The sequence below is a fragment of the Sarcophilus harrisii genome, chromosome 4, assembly GCF_902635505.1.
Source record: "Sarcophilus harrisii chromosome 4, mSarHar1.11, whole genome shotgun sequence".
NCBI classification, from domain to species: domain Eukaryota; kingdom Metazoa; phylum Chordata; class Mammalia; order Dasyuromorphia; family Dasyuridae; genus Sarcophilus; species Sarcophilus harrisii.
Window position 1 is genome coordinate 411,402,174 of NC_045429.1, and position 11,212 is coordinate 411,413,385.

Below are 11,212 nucleotides of genomic sequence, written 5' to 3' on the forward strand. Positions count from 1 at the left end.
ATCCCCGTGGTACATGGGGAAAACAGGCTTTACTGGTCAAGGTCAAGTTCATTCAGTAAATAATTGAACTAGATTCAGAACCAGGTTTCCCAGAGTCCAAACCCAGTCCTCCAGGTTGAGGGAGGAGGCTTGGCTTGCAGAAAGACCCAATAAAGTAACTAATGCCGTAGACCCAGAGGGTAAAAGAATAGTGATTATAGAAGATCTTGGAGGTTTAGAATAAGTAGCCACATGAAATTCAAACAAGTCAAATCAATGATTATTAACAGCCATCTGCTGAGGACTGGGGATACAAGGAAAAGCAGAAACACCCTTCAAGGAGCTTGTATTCTAATAGAGGAGACCACATGCAAACAACTATATAAACAGGATAAATTGTAGGTGATCTCAGGGGAAACTTTGAACAAGACTGGGAAAGTCGTCCTGCAGAAGGAAGGTTACAAATCTGGGTGATGGGGAGGATGGTGGTACCTTTGACAATAATTTGGAGTTTTAAAGGGGTGGATTTTATTTTGGGGGGGGGCAGGAAAAGATATGTTCTGTTTTAGATATGCTAAATTGAAGACTTCTATAGGACATCTTTTTGAGTTTGAAATGCCAAAGAGAGAGGTTAGAACAGGATAAATAGATCTGAGAATCTTCTGTATAGAGATAGTCATGGAGTCCATGGGAGCGGATGAGATCACCAAATTAGAAGCAAGCTTTGTATAGATTAGTGGGCATGATCTGGATGAAGATCCAGAGGAAAGTGAGAAAGAACAGTCAGAAAGGTAGGAGAAGCAGGTGAGAGTAGTGTCATGAAAACCTAGAGAGTATTGAGGATAAGAGAGTGATGGATTGGGGCAAAGGGTGCAGAGAAGAGAGAGCAAGAAGGATGAGGACGGGGGGAAAAAAAGGCCATTAAGTTTGGAAATTATGAGAACATTGGTAACAATGATTTATCATTTTAGTGAAAAGCCAGACTGCAGGGAGTTTAGAAGAATAGAGGGCAAAGAAGTAGAGATACTAACTGTAGATGGCTTTTTCAAGGAGTTTACCCATGAAAGGGAAGAGAGAGATAGAAACTGATGGCTGATGAGGATCAGTAGATCAAGGGGAGAAAACAAACTGATTTGTTCAAACTGATTTGTTTTCCATTTGTCAATTTCTTTTTTTCCCCTCGTTTTATTTTCCCTAGTTACATATAGAAATAACATTTTTTGGTTATATATGTACATTCTTTTTTTTATTATAGCTTTTTATTTACAAATATATTTACAAAAAATAGGTAATTTTTCAGCATTGACAGTTGCAAATCCTTTTGTTTCAACTTTTTCCCTCCTTCCTCCCACCCCTTCTCCGAGTTGGCAGGTTGACCCAATACAGTCCATTCATTTTTGAGATATATATATATATATATATATATATATATATATACATACATATTTCCTTTTGAATCATGTTGGGAGAGAAAATCGGAACAAAAAAGAAAAACCACAACAGGAAAAAAAAAAACAAAAAGTCAACATAGCACATGTTGTTTTACAATCAGTCTCTATAGTTCTCTCTCTGTATTTGGATGGTGTTTGCTATCTAAAGTTTATTGGGATTGCTTTGGATCACTGAACTGCTGATAAGAAGCAAGTCCATCATAGTTGACCATCACACAATATTGCTGTTGCTGTATATGTTGTTTTCCTGGTTTTGCTTGTTTTGCAAAGATGTAAATCTTTCCAGGCTTTTCTAAAATCAGCCTATTCATCATTTTTTATAGAATAATAATGTTCCATTACCTTCATTTACCACAACTTGTTCAGCCATTCCCCAACTGATAAGCATCTACTCATTTTCCAATTCTTTGCCACCACAAATAGAGCTTCTATAAATATTTTTACACATCAATTTCCACGAGAAAGTCATGAGATCAAAAGAATGAAACTCCTATCAAGATCAGAGTCATAACTAACATATTTAAGGTTTTGTAAAATGCTTTACATATATTATTTCATTTTATCTTCACAACAACCCTCTGAAGTAGATACTGTTGTTGTTCTCATTTTTTTCAGATAAGAAAATTATGAGGCTGGGAGAGGACAAAAGATTTGCCCCCGTCTAAGGCAGAATTCAATCCTGTTTTCCCTAATGCTAAAATGAATTATACAGGTGGTAGATACATTGCAGGTGAGAGTCAGGAAAAGCTTAACTAATGCAGCATTTCCTTACATTGGATTGGATCAAAGAAGGGGCAGTGCACATCTTTGCTTGAATGGAGTCAAACACAGACTACCATGAAATTTGAGGGTGTAGGGGGTACCTCAGAGGTCTCAGACCCTAATCAAGACTGTCTTTTCCTTCCCCTCCCTTGTTGAAACCAAGATCCTTCTTGTATAAAATAAATTAGATCCTCGTGGCAATATTACATTCGATTGGCATGTTATTTTAGGGATAAAGACTGGATCCTATAATTTTACTGGTATCAGAAATTTCCAGACAACAAAACTCTCTCTGCTAATGAAGACAAGCCTCTTATCTGCAAATTATTGTCTCAGAGAAGTTGTGACTTGCTCAGAATCATATAGCCAGTCTGTTAAAAGGAAGATTTGATACCATGTTTTCTCAATTCTTTTCTTTTTTTCTTTCTTTCTTTCCTTTCTTTTTTCTTTCCTTTCTCTCTCTCTCTCTCTCTCTCTCTCTCTCTCTCTCTCTCTCTCTCTCTCTCTCTCTTTCTCTTTCTCTCTCTCTCTCCCTCCTCTCTCTGTCTCACTCTCTCTCTTCCCCCCTCCCTCTCTCCCTTCCTCTCTGTTTCTCCCCATCTCTGTCTCTCTTATTATTTTAATTCAATCAAAATCTCATCTAACAGGCTCTTTAACATCAAGGTGTCTGGTCACTCATACCTCAAGATCATATAGAATTCCCTGGAAACTGAAAAAAAAAAAAACAAACCAACAACCCCCCAGGAATGGCTATTTATTTTTAATTGTTATTATTACTACTATTTTTTTTTTTACTGATAATATCAGGTAAGGCATAAAACAGAGAAATGTTTATTTGCATTGTCATGGAGGAGCTCCAGGACAGAGTCCAGGTCAAGGAGGGATTCTCTAAATGTAGACAGTGAAGTGCTCCAGATACTTCTGTTCATGGGTGAATTTAAGCTTATTTGAAAAAGCTTAAATACCCTGGAAGAAATCTAATCATTTAAAGGAGTTTAACCTATCCATCTGCACAGAAAAGACCAAGCACATGAAGGATGGATATTGTTCCAATTTCAACAGGCATTTGGGCAGATACCCTCTATAGAACTTCAGCATTAGTTTGTATACCTATGACAGATAAACAATGAGCCCAGAAGAACTGAAAACAGGGAGGAGAGACTTGGCTTACTTTCAGGAAATTGCAAAACTTTCCATGGAAGTAAAGGCCCACCTTTCCAATTTACCAGTGTTGCCACGTGGCAGTGAAGCTTGGCCACCTGCCTCCAAAGAATTAAGACGACTTTCACACAAACAGAAACACAGAGGCATGTGATAGGTCAGTCTTAAGCACCTACTATGTGCCAGGTACCAGATTTCAGGGATTTGACAGCCTAATTCAGGAGAAAATGGGAAAAGAACTATCTACAAACAAGCTATATGCAGGATAAATTGGAGATAACCAAGAGAGGGAAGGCACTTGAATTACAGAGGATCAAGACAGATTTCCTATAGAAAGTGGGATTTAACAGGGAAGTCAGGAGGTGAGATGAAGTCGACAGTTCCAGGTGTGACTTAGAATTAGGAGAGAGAACATCTTATCTGAAGAAAAGCAAGGAGGCTGGTGTTACTGGATTCTAGATTAAGGGGGCTGAGTATCATGTACCACAAGGTGGGAAGGTAGTAGGGTGACATTTTATGATGGGCTCTGAACGGCAGAGGATTGTAAATTGATCTTGGAGATAGATGATAGGGAACAACTAGAGTTTCTTGAATAGGGATATAATCTGGTCAGACCTGCTCTTTTGGAAGGTCACTTGGACAGCTGAGTGAAGGATGGACTTGTTCTCAAAGGGAACCAATGACATCACAAGTGCCCTTGAATTGGATTTAAGTAAGGCTGAGTTGCACAAAGTCACTCCCTCCACAGTCATGGGAAACCAAAGACAAGAGAGTTGAATGAACCTCAAAGAAGTTGCCGAGTGATGATGGTAGAGGGTGAGGCTGGAAAGGGCCCAAGGAATATTCTAACTCCCCCACCTCTACTAGTGAGGGGGAGAAGGGGGAGATGAGCCAAAGGGCGGTCAGTCGGGGAAGGGAAGCTATGGTATCAGGGAGGAGCCAGGTCTTGGGGAGGAGAGCCAGAAGGCAGAAGGAATTGAGTGGGAGAGAGATGGAAGTGGGTGCCAGCAGGACCCAGGAGGAGAACAGGGGTACAGGAAGCCGTCATGGAATTATAGCACAGGAGAGAAGATAAGTAGTACATGAGAAGGACAGGGATGATGGCTGAACACCTGAAATGTGCACTGGGAAGCTTGGGATAAAGCAAGCAACGGGGGCCTCTAGCACATTGAGTGTAACCTCCCTGATGGGGAGTCACAAAGGACCACCTCATTGTGATCTGCATTGTAGGAAGGAACTCCCCAAAGGAGTGATTGATCTCTGATCCATTTCAGTACTGTTTCAATTAAAGGATTCCTTTTGAGTAACGATGGGCTCCCTGCAGGGATGATGATGTTCTGATGAGATCAAGGAAGAGCCTCCTTGTGGATCTGATCTAGAACCAAAATGATCTTTCCTGACTTAAAGATTTATCACTTCCCTGCTGTGAAACCTTCCACGGCCTCTTATGGCCTCCAAGATAATGCAACACTTCCCACATACATCTGCTAAGCAAAGTACCACAGAGAGGTGTGGATGTGATGAAAGAAAAATATCAGTGGAGACTGCCAGGAACATAGAAGAAACAATAGCTAAGAAGTCCTAGGAACAGTAATAACAGCAATGGTCTCACACGTCTGCAGCCCAAAGTTCAGGGAATGATAAAATAAATCAGCCTTTCATTTGAGGAGATAAATTCCATATCCTTTCATCAAAGTAGACGACCACTTGGTAGAGATATCAGAGAGGGTGGACCGTCTTCTGAATTATCTGTGAACTCCATGATTCTGCATGATTCAGCTCAGATATTGATTATTTAAACACTAATGGGGTGGATGCACTTAAGGAAATTTATTCATTTCCTTAGATTTTTATTAGACATATAGAAGGTGGAAGCAAGAACAGATAATGCAGAATTCAGTTTAATTTAACACAAATTTAGATGCCCACTACTTGTCAGGCACTGTGCTGAATGAGCACTATGGTTATTAAGGTAAAAAAATCCAGTTCCCGCCCTCAAGGAGTATATAAATATATATATATATATGTATTTATGTATATGTGTGTATATATACATACACACACACATATATATAATAGTATTTTATTTTTCCAAATATAGGCAAAGATAGTTTTCAATATTCACCTCTGCCAAGCCTTGTGTTCCAAATTTTTCCCCCTCTTTTCCCCCTCCCTGAGACAGGAAGCAAATCTGATATAGGTTAAACATATTTAATTCTTCTAAACATATTTCCACATTTGTCATGCTGTGCAAGAAAAATCAGATCCAAAGGTTAAAAAAAAAATACAAGGAAGAAAAAAAAACAGGTTATATATTTTTTTGAGGAAAAACAATATATTTATATCAAGTAGACCCAAAAGAGCAACATATGTCCCAAGAATGTCAGAAACCCTAACAGAACAGAATGAGCTGGGTTGTGTAGGGCAAAAACATTGGAATGAGATTCAGGAGACAGAGACAGACTTGAATTCTGATTCTGGTGCTAGCTGGGTGACCATGGGCAAATTCCTTTAACTTCTTTGAGCTTCTGTTTCCTTATAAGTAAAAGGAGAATACCATTCTCCTCCTCCTTCCTCCTCTTCTTCTTCCTCTTTTTTTTTCTTCTTTTGCTGCTGCCTCTGCCTACTTACCAGGATTATTGTGAGAATAGTCTTGTAGGCCTTAAAGCATTATACAAAGAGGAGTAAATGTGAATACTAAGGATAACAAAAAGGGTAAATATTGATATTGGAGGCAAAAAGGTTAAAGAATGGACAGGTCCCCACTTTGAAGTAGATGTAAAAATTACAATGAATGACAAACAGAAGGAAAAAAATCATGATTTCTCTACCAAGGAGAATGATCTAAGATTAGACTGGAAAGTATGGAAGAAGGAGACAGAAGAATGCCTCAGTGAATTCCAACTATTAACCTCTGATAAACTATAGATCTCAGCAATTACATTGTGACATATATTCCCAGAAGCATGGCCAAGATGACCTCGGAACTGATGGGTGTGTCATCAGTGGAAGTACCAGGATGTTTAGCCTGAAAAATAGAAAGAGGGAGGAAAGGGAAGGGAGAACAGGATAGTTATTTTACAAAAAGAAGTAAATTTGTTTTATTAGCTCCTGAAAGAAAAACAAGAGCTCCAAATGCTTCAGGGAAACAGATTTGGAGTTTATATTAAGATAAACTTACTATCAATTAGAGTTGTCCAAAGGCAGAATGGGTTCCTATTATTAATGGTTTCCAAATATAATGCAATCATTTAATCTAACATGTTCTAGAGCATGATTTTTTTGTTCTTTTATTTTTTTAATAATTTTTTATTGACAGAACATATGCTTGGGTAATATTTTTTACATTATCCCTTGCACTCACTTCTGTTCCGACTTTTCCCTTCCCTCCCTCCACTCCCTCCCCCAGATGGCAAGCTGTCCTATACATGTTAAATATGTTATAGTTTTACAGGGGTCCTCAAACTATGGCCCATGGGCCAGATGAGGCAGCTGAGAACGATTATCCCCCTCACCCAGGGCTATGAAGTTTCCTTATTTAAAGGCCCACAAAAAGTTTTTGTTTTTACTATAGTCTGGCCCTCCAACAGTCTGAGGGACAGTGAAGGGCCCCCTATTTAAAAAGTTTGAGGGCCCCTGTATAGTATATACTAGAAACAATTTAGGTGTGCAGAAGCGTATAGTTCTCTTGTTGCACAGGAAAAATTGGATTCAGAAGGTAAAAATAACTTGGGAAGAAAAACAAAAATGCAAACAGTTTACATTCATTTCCCAGTGTTCCTTCTCTGACTGTAGCTGATTCTGTCCATCATTGATCAATTGAAACTGAGTTAGATCTTCTCTTTGTTGAAGAAATCCACTTCCATCAGAATACATCCTCATACAGTATTGTTGAAGTATATAATGATCTCCTGGTCCTGCTCATTTCACTCAGCATCATTTCCTGTAACTCTCTCCAGGCCTTTCTGAAATCATCCTCCTGGTCATTTCTTACTGAGCGATAATATTCCATAACATTCATATACCATAATTTATTCAACCATTCTCCAATTGATGGGCATCCACTCAGTTTCCAGTTTCTAGCCACTACAAACAGGGCTGCCACAAACATTCTTGCACATACAGGTCCCTTTCCCTTCTTTATGATCTCTTTGGGATATAAGCCCAGTAGTAACACTGCTGGATCAAAGGGTATGCACAGTTTGATAACTTTTTGGGCATAATTCCAGATTGTAGAGCAGGAATTCTTAACCTGGGACCCATGAATTTAAATATGTATGTGTGTACATATATAAATATATTGTTAACTTTTTAAAATAAAATTGTTTTTCTTTGTAATCTTCTGTATTTTATTTTATGCTTTTAAAAATATTCTGAAAAGGGATCTATAGAGCTTCACCAGATTGACAAAGGGATCAGAAAAGTTAAGAACCCCTGGTCTAGAGGGTATTCCTGCCCAGGAATTCTATGACAAAACATTTGCAAGTAATGCGTTAAAGGAAAACACAGTATGAGCACAAACTCAACTAGGAGATAAAGCAAGAGTTTAAAAAGAAAACTGAAAAAATGTTTATATAAATGAAATGAGAGTGCTTTAGGAAAAAAATTTGAAAAGACATGAGAGCTATGAGAAATGAGAGGGGAAAAAGAATACACTGAGAGGACAAAGGGAAAGGAAAATCATCTCATAATTAGGGTGTACAAATAGACATCTGTAGAAAAAAGGTGGATAGACAAGACAGGTGAAGGACTCAGGGTGCAGAATAAGACAAATTTTGTTTTTGGATATGATCAATGTGAAGATTTGTTTTGATTGACTACATGTGTTTGTAATAGGGTTTATTTTTCTTAATAGGTTATTGTTCTTAAGTTGGGGGAAGGGTTAGGGTAGGATGGCAGTTTTTTGCTGATTTAAATCTATCTATATATATATGTTTAAAAGATGTTTCCTGCATGCTAGAGAAAGAACTGATAAATAGAATCATGTATACAATGGCTAATGGTAGCCAGTCTAGGATGGGGTGGGGTGGGTGGAGGGGTGGAGGAGGTTGGGGTGGAAGAAAGAAAAAACAGAAAAAGATAAGAAAATTACATGATAACTTTATTAAATATTTAAAGTAGCAAGTCATACATAATAGATATGCAATTTCATGTATACTCATCTTTTTTCTATTATGGAAATGCTTACTTTATTTCTTAAGTTCAGAGTAAAATAAGTAAAATTAAATTTTTAAAAATTAATTTAAAACATTGATGAGGACTTGAACTTAGTCCTCTTAATTCACTACCTAATGCTCTTTCTCCAATGCCACATTGATCTACTAAGTACCCAATTTAAATTAAGTATGGAACCTTGGGGTCCGTGGCTGTAAATTTGTCTTTAAAAAAATCGAACTAAGATGGGGGTAAAGGGCCGAATACCAGGGAATGGCTATTTGCTAGAGGTAGCAGAACACATAGAATTTTATTGGGGTTTAGAGGTGCGGGAGCACCCAAAATTCATTGGGATTCCAGACCGGTATTGTGGTTGTTCCAAAAGAATTTGGAAGCAGAGATAATTTCGAAACTAATAGACAAAACTGTAACCCCAGTGAAAGCAGGCTAGATTCCAAGAGAAGGGGGTTGCAAAGAGCAGGAACAATTGAGTAAATTTAAAGGGATTTGGGGAGTACAGAACAAAGAATAGAGCATGGCAAATGACATCATCGGATTGGGGTCGATATGGCTGGTGGGAAGTTTGGTAAGGGGGGGTAACAACAACCCTCTTTCTTCTCTTGTGCAACTAGAAAGTGCTCTAGTTGTGAGATGCAGCCCAAACTCTTAGAACACAATCCAGATATCCTTCAGGGATGGATTAGTGGAATAAAGTGGGTGGCAGTTTTTTGCTGGTTTAAATATATATATATATTTAATATATAATATTTAATGTATTTAATAATTAATAATAATTAATATATTATTTTACTTTACCTAATATAATGGAGATATATATATGCATTATATTAGGTAAAGTAAAATATATTAAAAATTATTAATTATATATATCCATCTCTAAAGTGGCTGCGTCATTCCCACAGCCACTGCGCCACATCAGGATGGTAAAGGGAACGTGAGAAGGCCTAAGGTCAAGAGTCCAAGGGCTCCTGAGGTGGGTGACCAGAGCCTAAAAAGCGGTGGTAGCAGTGGGTGAGAAGAGGGTGGAGTTAAATCGGCCGTGGGGGCAAAGGGCTGGTCGCTGCAGACAGCGGGAGAGTGGTTGTTACTAGAGGCAATGGTCATTCCTGCCGGGGATCAGTTCTGCCCACAATCTGTCCATTCCACAAACGGCCTGTGCGACAGGGAAACCCCCAAACCACCGCTTTTAATTCTGCGGATGTTCCCAGGGTGTGGGGCAGGAGCGAGCAGAAGGGAAGTTCATAGTTCTTTTGCGGGCCGGGTGGCTCAGTGCCCGACGACCGGCCTCGGGGGACGGCAGACGCGATGCCGGCCTTCGGGTACGGGAGAGGCTGACGGCCCCGGCCGTGCACGAGCCACTCCGGCCTGAGCAACCCTCGGTCCCCCCCTAAGTGAGCAGGGTGACAGATGGGCAGCCACCGCGCCGGGCTCGCATGAGTGCCAGCTGCTGGAGCTGTCCGGGGCCCGGGGACAGAGGGCGGGGCCCGGGGACAGGGGGCGGGGCGCGGGACAGAGGGCGGGGCCCGGGGACAGAGGGCGGGGCCCGGGGACAGGGGGCGGCCCAAACCCAGGGGACGGAGCCCACGGGCCCGGCCTTCTCTGGGGAGAACAAGGTCCACATTAAGGAATTTCGGGGGATCAGGAGGCGGCCCCTGCGGCCCTGACGTTTCGTCGGTCCCGGGCCAGGGCTTCGGAGCCGAAATGACTGAAGAGAGGCGGGGGTCCCGCCCTTTCCTTTTGCAGAGGAGCCAACTGAGGCCCGAGCGGGGAGGCGATTGGCCGCCCCCCGCCCCGCCCCGCCCCGTTCCCGCCGCCCCGGACGCGGACGGAGGGAGCGCCCACGCTGCGAGCCCCGGAGCAGAGCATCCCTCCCAGAGCCGGGCCCGGGTAGCCCACGTGACCGCGCGCCGCGAGGTGAGGGAGGAGCCGGGGGCGGGGCCGGGAGCCGGCCGGATGGGGGCGGGACTGGGGCCGGATTTGGGATTTCGGGGTTTTCGCGGGGGCGGGGGCGGGGGCGGCGTCTGCATTGGTTTCTTCCGTGCCCCCCCGCCGGGGTCGGAGTCCGGGCCCAGCGAGAGCCGGCGGGGGCAGCGGGGAGCGCTGCGAGCGGACTCAGTTCCGGGTCCGAGGCCCGCTCTCCGGCCTCTGGGGAGCACGTGGCCGGCCGAGCCCGCGGCCCCCGCGGTCCCGAGCCCGCGACCCCCGCCCCTCCCCGCCGCCGCCGCCTCCCTCCCGTCCCGCCAGCATGGCAGCAGGTGAGCGGGCCGGGGGGCGGGGCCGCGCGTCCGGCTGGCAGCGCGCCCGGGGGCGGCCGGGAGTGCGCGGGACGGGGGCCGGAGCCCCGGCGGCTCCCGCAGCTTCTCCCTGCCCTCGGGACCCCCCTCCCCTCCCCTGCAGACCCAGGGGGGCCGGGGGCTCTCACACATCCCGTCCGGCGCCGAGTTCGGATCCGGCGCGGCCCTGGGGGGGGGGGGCCCAGGCCGGTCACGGCCGCGCCCGCGGAGGGGGAGGGGGAGGGGGAGGGGGAGGGGACGGCGCCCGTGTCCGTGGGGCAGAGTCTGGCCAGCCCGCGGCCTCCTCTCCAAAGCGGGCACCAGATCGCTGCAGAAGCCTGCAAGGGAGGCCGCTTCGGCCGGTTTCGTTGGCTTTAGCGTTTGAAATCTAGTTCTCACCAAGCACAACTT